Genomic DNA, 8,313 nt, shown 5'->3' with positions numbered 1-8,313 from the left:
ATTATCACAGAATCACCTGGGGATTCACGCAATATCAAGAAGCCTCCAGGCTAGGAATAATCCTTTTCCTGAAAGGTTTACAGTCTAAGTAGGCAGGACTGTAAGTGGCAATGAATTGAAGCAGAAGGTCAAATAAATAATCTAACAGATCAATAGCAAATGTAAACAAGTTCCTATTTGCATTTTCCTGATTTGCCCACCACAAACCACACAAACATCTATGGATGCACCTATTGGTCACATCTGCTGCCTTGTCCATGCCACAGAACACCTGCTTTGCCCTGCACACACTAAAATTGCCCTACCATTCCCTGGGCTTGATATAGAACTAAGGTTGGCTCAGCTGCTCATTGCCAAGTGTGTGTGGCCAGCAGTATCACCATGAGACTCATGAGATGGCTTCACTGATATGGAGTCATCTCAGATATCAAAACATCTTTGTGTCTCTTATTCATTTTGCTGAAAGAATGCTTTTTTTTTTTTTTTTTTTCTGTTAGAAAAGAATCACAGAACTATTTTTAAAAGAAGAAATCAAAGAAGCCAGGTTGCTTACAGGTCCTGAAAATTTCTGCGCTTCCATACTTGCACATTCCTCCAATGTAGACACGTAAATACAAAACCCATCAAGTGGAAACACATGCAGTCAGGTAGAGACAAGCAATTTCCATTTGTCACGCAACGTGCAGAGCCAGGCACAGGCTGTGCAATCCTGACCTCTGGTCTCAGCCATCACCAGGGCTGTGTCTGCACCACGTCCAGCTGCCGCCCTTCCACCTACACTGGGGGAGATTCCCTCTCCACCTCCTCAGTAACAACAGGGTCTGAATCATGATAGTAGAATTGGCAACGTACCTGAGTGCATGGACACATATCCACCCTGTATCACAGTGATAACAGATCCTGCTGTAGGGCCGAGGACTTAAACTGAAGGAAATCAATCCATGCCTCTTGAGCTTGTTCTTGACATCAGCTCTGCTGCTTCCTGATCTCTGCATCCTTTCCTGTTCCTTTGGATTGGCAAAGCAAGAAAAACATACAGTTTTAGGCCTATCCCCTGGCAAAATGGCTGGCTCAACAGAAAGAATACACAATCCTCTGCAGAGGCACAGATCCTATCTCCTACTGTAGATCACATCAGATAACCCTATAAAAGGGCTTTTGTTCTAAGCTTCTATTTTGTTTGATTAAGAATTTAATATAATTTCTGCTTACTGAGTGTTTGTCTTCAAGATAAATCATTCTCAAATGATTAATAAGTGTGGTTAATTATTTTATACATTTCTCTATGTCTCCTGAGTGATAACAAAATTGTTCTGGTAAAAACAAAAACATATAACTTAATTCTTAAGTTTCTAAGCTTTGATTTAACATAGGAAATGTAAAACTGATCCACTACTGAGGAATTCTGAGTTCATCAGCCCTTAATGAAGCTGGTCTCATTCAGGGAAATCCCTTGTGGAAATGCTCAGTCATGGTCTGAAACAGTGATGGAGCATGTGGGAAGGCAGGGCCAACCCAGGAGAGCTCAGGTGCAAGCAGTGCAGCTGAATAACTGGAAGGGGTGGAGGCAGGATTCACCCCTTCCCAGACCTCATTTAAGGGTTGGCAGTGGAGCTGAGGGCATCTCTTGCTGGCAGTCCCTGCCTACCTGAGGCTCTACAGAGGTAGGCAATTCTTGTCTTTCACTTCTCCATCTGTGGCTGCTGCATTTGGGTTTGTTCTCATTTGCTGTATCCAAAGACTTTGCTGCCCTGCTATTACCATCTCAGCATAGCATTGCAACAAGCATAGGCTGCATAAGGGCTGCCATTGTGAATGTGGTTTCTCAGTTAAAAATTTAGCAAGTATTACCCTGCTCTAATACCATTTCATTTTCTTTTTCTAACAGTAAGAGGAAATCAAGTAATCACTTCCGAAGCGCATGAAAATACACAATGTGAATGGATGGTCTCTCATGGAAAAGAGTGTTCCAATGGTGTCTGCCCAAATAGTGCTGTGATAATGTTTTTTCTCCTTTCTTACATCACACCTCTCCCAAACTCCAAGCCATGCAGTAGGCAGGAAATGCCATTAAAATCTGCACATAAGAATATTATGAAGAATGCATAGCTGAACATCTGAGGCTCTCAGATTAAGTTTGAATTCTTTGTGTCAGCTCTGACTCAAGGGTTTAAATCGTGGCATGGCCTTGCTCCTTTTTTACAGGACACACAGTATTACCAGGTCGTTTTTCTCTATAAATCTTGGGTGTACACATAGAATCTGGTGCTGTATCACCAAGTCCAGTCTGCTGGAGTAATTGATTTGAAAAGTATGAAAAGTGTTTGCCATCCTTACTCAGATCACATATCCTATTCTGCAAGAAACCCCGAGAGGAATTTATAGGATTATTCAATGAGTGAGGTACTATTCATGGTGAGTAAAGGTGGCAAAATGAACTTGCTGCTGATTATGAGCAGCTTTTCCTCACTTACACTGCTGTAAATTTAAATTAACTCCACTCAATCAATGGTGAGTAATTGATATAAAATCAGAGTAAGAGGAGAATTAGTCTGTAAGTATGTCTAGAATGAATAAACAGCAAAAATTTGCTGGCGTGCAGAACTCCCCCTTGAAGCTTAGCTGCAAGGTTACTTTTATAACTGATTGCTTCATTCTCAGAAGCTCTGCACTGCTGCTCGAAAAGGAGGTCTATACTGAGTTGCTACATGCTAAAAACACACATGGTTTGCAAAATCCCATTGAGTCTGGGACAGCCTTTGGGCACAGCCTTAGCAAGCAGCTCCTGTGCAGTGCCCTGCTGTGCGCTGCCAGCTTGCAGCTGGTTTTGCACTGGAGGACACTGGGCTGACACAGGAGAGGAGTGATTTGAGCACTGCATCCCCTTCCTCACAAGCAATTCAGCAGATGCTTTATAAGAGCAAACAGAAGCTCTTGCCTTCAGCTGGGAGGTGTCTGCTCCTTCCTGCCTCCCCAGAGCAAGCATTGCACTCAGTTATGTTTGTATGGCAGTTCCCACTGTGGGGTTTGGAGCTGGCCAATACCTCTAGTTACTAACACAAAGCTATTATTATTTAATCTGCGGAGACCTCAGGATGCCTTTCGGGTGGCATATTTTTAATGCTCATGAATGTATCGCCTGGATATCGTTTAATTTTAGCTCTGCTTATTAGATTTAGAGAACAAAAAAACCTGCCTTCCTCCCTCTGTGATGCTGACCCTGCTCTCACCTGAACTCTGGCCATGGCTTTTCCTGCCCCACTTCCCTCTCCTTCCCCTCCCCCAAGCAGTGGGTTGAGGAGGGTGCCATCACCTCTGGAACTTGAAGATTAAAAGGCAAAAAATTGACAGTAAACCGCCAATGGCTCATTTACTGTTGACGGTGAGTCAATCAAAATCCTGCTTTCCCTCTGCTTCCTGGCTTTCCCATCTGTGTGAATTCATGACCTGATTTCTGATGTGTTCCACGCTGTTACTTTTTTCCCCTCGGAATTTAATTGCTTCTGTTTCACATTTGGGCGCTGAAAAGTTGACAGAAGCTGTACAATCCCCTCCAGCAACAGATCCTATTTATAATGCTGTAAACTATGTTTTGCAGTGATATGATTAGTAACAAAAGGGAGAAAATTACACAGAAATGTGCATCTCTTTGTATAAAACCCTGTTATCTGCCAAGTTTTACTATGAGGATCACCAGAAATGTTAGCACAGCGTAAGGAAGCCACCAAGTCTGCCTGCACAGGGCATTCTGAGAGCAGCACCACAGCGACTTGCCCTACACCAGGGACAGCATTTACCCAAACAGAGGTCAGAGTCAGGACTGAGCATCCTCAGGCACAGTGCACAGAGGAGGAGGGAGAGCAGGGGGAGGAAGGCTGGAATTTAGAGATTGTGGCAGCAAGGTGGTTGTGCTGTGATCATCTAAGGATGTCAATAAGGCTAATATCTTTTAAAAGACCGATCATTATAGCTGGAGGGAAAGAAAAAAATGAGGAAAGCTTTTGGGCACATAAACCCATCTTGAATGACATTTCAAGTCTCCTTCCATTTTCACAGGGTCTGAAATAGACCCATTTCTTCTTCGTCAGGAGCCCATGACATTTTTGTCGATATTTTTCTACCTCTTTTTTGTCTTGAAAACACATCTGAACTTTTATTTGCCGGAAACCACATATGCAGTAAATAAAAAGGGATACCTAAAGTTACCAAGTGTTTTATTTACTAAAAGATATTCTCGTGCAGGGAATGCTTGATGACTGTTTTGGTATTACTTTAGTATTTTAATTTTTAAGAATTGAAATGATCCAGAAACACTTCTAAGAACAAGGAAACTGAGGAAAGCTTGATGCACCAATGTTTTGCATAGGGTTTCTCTTTTCGCATATGCCTTTTGGGGTGGGAGACCTTTGCCTGAGATATGCCTGACCCACTCCACTGCAATAAGATGACTGTGAGAGCAACTGTTGGAGCCTGACTTGGCCTCAGCCATGGGCCAGTGCTCACTGATGGATGTTTTTAACCCTTATGAGGTTCTTTCCTAACTCTGGGCTCTGCTGAGCTGCCTTGTAGGACTGGAGCACAGGGAGGCCTCTGACAGTGATTCAGTCCTCCAACCCTTTTGATGTCATTAGACTTTCCCCAGACGGGTGGGGACTTCTACGAGTAAAGCAAACACCCACCTTTTTTGCAGTCAGACGTTTGTTTCATCATGCTGTAGATCATTATGTGTAGCCAGACATTAGGCAGCATGTCAAGACCTTCAAGAGAGACCTGCTGCTCAGAGAGGTAACAGACTTCAGCCCAAGCGAGGACATCTTCATTATGGCCAAGGTAGCCCAAAGTTTTTAAGGCAGAAAACACAGGACTCCGAGCAACAGTGAGCACTGAGGAGACAAGGTTTGGCTGAGAACAGACTCCAAGCAACTGCTAGCTCTAGTCTGAGTGTACCAGAGGGATGCTATCAGCTTCTCCATACTAACAAGCACCAGTTTAGAGATACACTGGCAGATAAGCAGCAGAGTGATCCTTCCCACCTTCCCTGAGGCTGTAACACATTAAGTAAGGAATAAATCCCTTAAGCTGCAAGCAACAAATGTTCCTTGTGGACCAACTGGAATGCAGCTTCCTATCCTTTTCCCTCCCATGGCTAAAGTCTGTCTCTTAGCTGCTTCCTCTTCCACCAAGTCTCCATGAACAAGGAACAGCAGCTCCTCAGCTTTCAGCACTGGAATGGCTCTTCTATCGCTCTGACCCGTTTATTAAGAAACTCTTCTAATAAACTGCAATGCTAAGCTAGTACACTGCCTGGTTCTCTCCAGCAGGCAGCTGTTCCTAGAGGGGAAGAAATAGATTTATCCTGCCACCCACAGCACACCCTGGCAGGAAGTTTGGATGCTGCTATCATTCCATCAGTCTTTTTTAGCTCTCTCTTCTTGCAGGCACTTTTTGCTGTGTCACAGTGTTTGTGCTTGTTTATGTGGCCATGCACACATTTTCATGTTCCTGTAACAGGCAGACATGTGGAGATGCATAGGAGCTGCTGCATCTCATGATGCTGACATATGAGAACTTATTTGTTCAGCCTAGATCTGCTTTGCTCCCCCCTGTTTCAGCCACGATTACCTTAATATATGGAGGCACAATAGCAGTCTCCTCACTTCATTACCCCCCTAACATCACACATCTCTCCAACATCCTGAATACTATTTCATTCGCAAATGTAAAGGTGGGCATCCTCGTTTACCTCTGACAGATGGCATCTGAGCTATCTACAAAGATATGTGCTTTTACCCCAGAAAAGAAGCAAAGTCAGCCACGTTGATCTGATCAGAGATGGATGGGATGGAAGTAGGAATGGCAAGAAGAGTCTTATACTCTTTGGTAGAAAATCAACACAGAGCAGTGTGACAGTAATTACTGCACCTGGTTTATGATTCAAAGAACTGGCAGTACCAGTCCAGCTACTAATAGAGAAATCTGTCCATTAAACTTACCTTAAATGTTCTGTGAAAGACAGCAAAGTCAGGTCCTGTACAGGGACGTGAGCCTGTCAGTACATTATCTGGTCTTCAGTTCCAGCAAAGCCTTCTGCTCTTAGACAAGAGAGTCCAGTTTCTCTCCCTTCAGATGATGAACTGGCTGGAGAGTGTCACCACAAAAATGCCACAAGGAGCAGATCCCAAATGTGACTCCCGTGGCAATATGGTTTGGAAAGCTTGCAGCGCTGTCACCTGAGGAACACCACCTCAAAACACCGAGGCAGGACTTCAGCCTTCACCACTTTCAACCCAGCACCAGCTCTACAGAGAAAAGGGTATTTAGTCTATCAGATTTTGCGACGGGACCAGTGGGAAGCAGATTGAAAACCAGCAATTCGGGCAGCTTATAGTTATAGCCCAGGAAATAAAAAAATAAGAGGTGTAGGGGTTTAGAAATGAAGAGTGGGAATGAAGACCTAGCGCTGTCTTTCAAGAGGTTCAGAATTCCCCTCAGCCCCTTTTTAAAGGCAAACCCCTGCAGCTAAGGCCAAGGCAATGCAATGGCTGTGCATCTCATTGCACAGAACTTCTTGTCCTTTTACAAGGGCATCTAGTGCCATCTTCTCCAGAAAAGCCCTTTCTCTAGAGACATAGGTGTGCTGGTGCAGCATTTCTGTTACCACATTACCTGCCTTCCTTCACATATCCTGGTGCACACTTACATGGACAGCACAGTTTTGCAGAGGCACTGCACCCACGTCGAGTTGTCAAGAGGTAATGTTACCTTTCCAAAGGATTGCTGCCAGAGTGACAACAGCTTTAGAAATGTGAATCTTCCAAATTCAAGGCTGAGGTCCTGGAAGCTCCTCACTCATTTGTCCAGGAGCTCCCTTTTTTTTCAGCACCCAGGCAGAGATGTGCAGTGCAGTCTAACAGAGAGGAGACCAAAGCTCTGTCCTAGATTGCCTCTGTGGATTTGGACAAATAACTTCATTCACTCTGTTTATATTTCCTTATCCCTATGGAGATGATGCTTCACAGGGTTGTTCTAAAGGTAACATCCATACATGGCTGCGATGCGCTCAGTTTACTACAACTGAGCTGCTGAGCACTGGCTGAGGACGCAGTGTGCATTCTGTTAATTAATCTGATCCAGTCTGTGTCAGTGCAAGGCTTCCCCATACATGACGTTGGCTTTTTTTTGTTATAATTCTGTATGAAAAAGCAAGCAGACAGATAGCCTTTTAACCACCCAACAGCCTGGAAAGGCAGGGGAAGCCGACTGGACTGCTTGTTGGAGGCATGGAGCAGGAACAAGGAATGTCAGTTCTGCCACTTATTCACTATTTGACTCTGGACGAAGCATCTACCCTCTGCACACCTAATTTCATTAAAAACAAATCAGGAGGGTATGCCAAGGTTATTGTTTTCTAATTACCCAGAGCCCTTCCTTGCATGGAAGGCCTTTCAGAGAAGGGATTCGCTCAGAAAATAGTAATCCATCATTCAGGTGCCAAGAAATCACAAAAATGCAGGCTGAGCCATGAACAAGCTGTGTCACCAAAGCATATTTCTGCTTCAGTGTGACAAACACCTGAGCAAACAAGCTGTGGGAATAAACATAATCAAAGGTTATTAGTTAATAGGGACTAATCTCCCACAAACACTTGTGTACTGAAGCAGGCTCTTTCAAAAACACAGGTTCGGTCGCAGAAGGAATTCAGCTAATCTGGAGTTTGTTTTCTCCTGCCTGCTGTGTGGTATGTGGTAAAAATCACACACCGGGTCTTCCTGGCAAACCAGAATTGCTTTTGTTGATGTCCATTTCTCCATCTCTGCTCAGAAGCAATCGTGGGTTTGGATGTGCTTAGATAGCATCACTCGTATGGTAAGCTCTGCTCAGCCTGCTGTCATATGGGGAAGTGTATTGCTAATAGGGCCATGTGAAAAACAAAACTCTTCAAAGAGGTGAATATGCATCTTTTGAGTGATGTGTTTTACACTATGAACCTTTGAAAAACTGCTCTGGTGAAGCAGAGGGGATTGTGAACTGCAGCATATGAGAGCTGACAAAGCTATCGTGTTGGCCACAGCTATGCAGGAGAGAGAACAACAGGTTCTGCTCCCTAGGAGAAGACACAGCCCCTGCCTCCTCCTCAGTATCTGTGCAGCAGGCTCTAAGGCTGCTCCCCAACCAGGTAAGATGCTCAAGTGCTTACAAAGGAAAGGCTTTATGTGTTATTTCTGTCTGTCCCTAACTGTTCCAACGTGAGCCCCACAGCAGCAGCACGGAGGACCTGCCTTTCTTATGAAGCCCACAGGACTGTCTATGAGC

The 8,313-nt window shown here is 44.3% G+C and overlaps 1 long non-coding RNA gene across 1 annotated transcript; it reads right to left on the bottom strand.

The window, feature by feature from the left end:
* Positions 1 to 490: 490 nt before the first annotated feature.
* LOC116654023 lies at positions 491 to 8,183 on the bottom strand. The gene is made up of 2 exons (XR_004308829.1): positions 5,994 to 8,183; positions 491 to 1,007 (listed from the first exon to the last, which is right to left on the bottom strand). It is a non-coding gene; the product is annotated as an uncharacterized LOC116654023 (long non-coding RNA).
* Between the last annotated feature and the right edge of the window lie 130 nt (positions 8,184 to 8,313).

Source organism: Coturnix japonica, chromosome 12 (assembly GCF_001577835.2).
Source record: "Coturnix japonica isolate 7356 chromosome 12, Coturnix japonica 2.1, whole genome shotgun sequence".
NCBI lineage: Eukaryota > Metazoa > Chordata > Aves > Galliformes > Phasianidae > Coturnix > Coturnix japonica.
The sequence above is the reverse complement of the archived record's forward strand: the minus strand, read 5'-3'. Positions and strand labels throughout refer to the sequence as shown.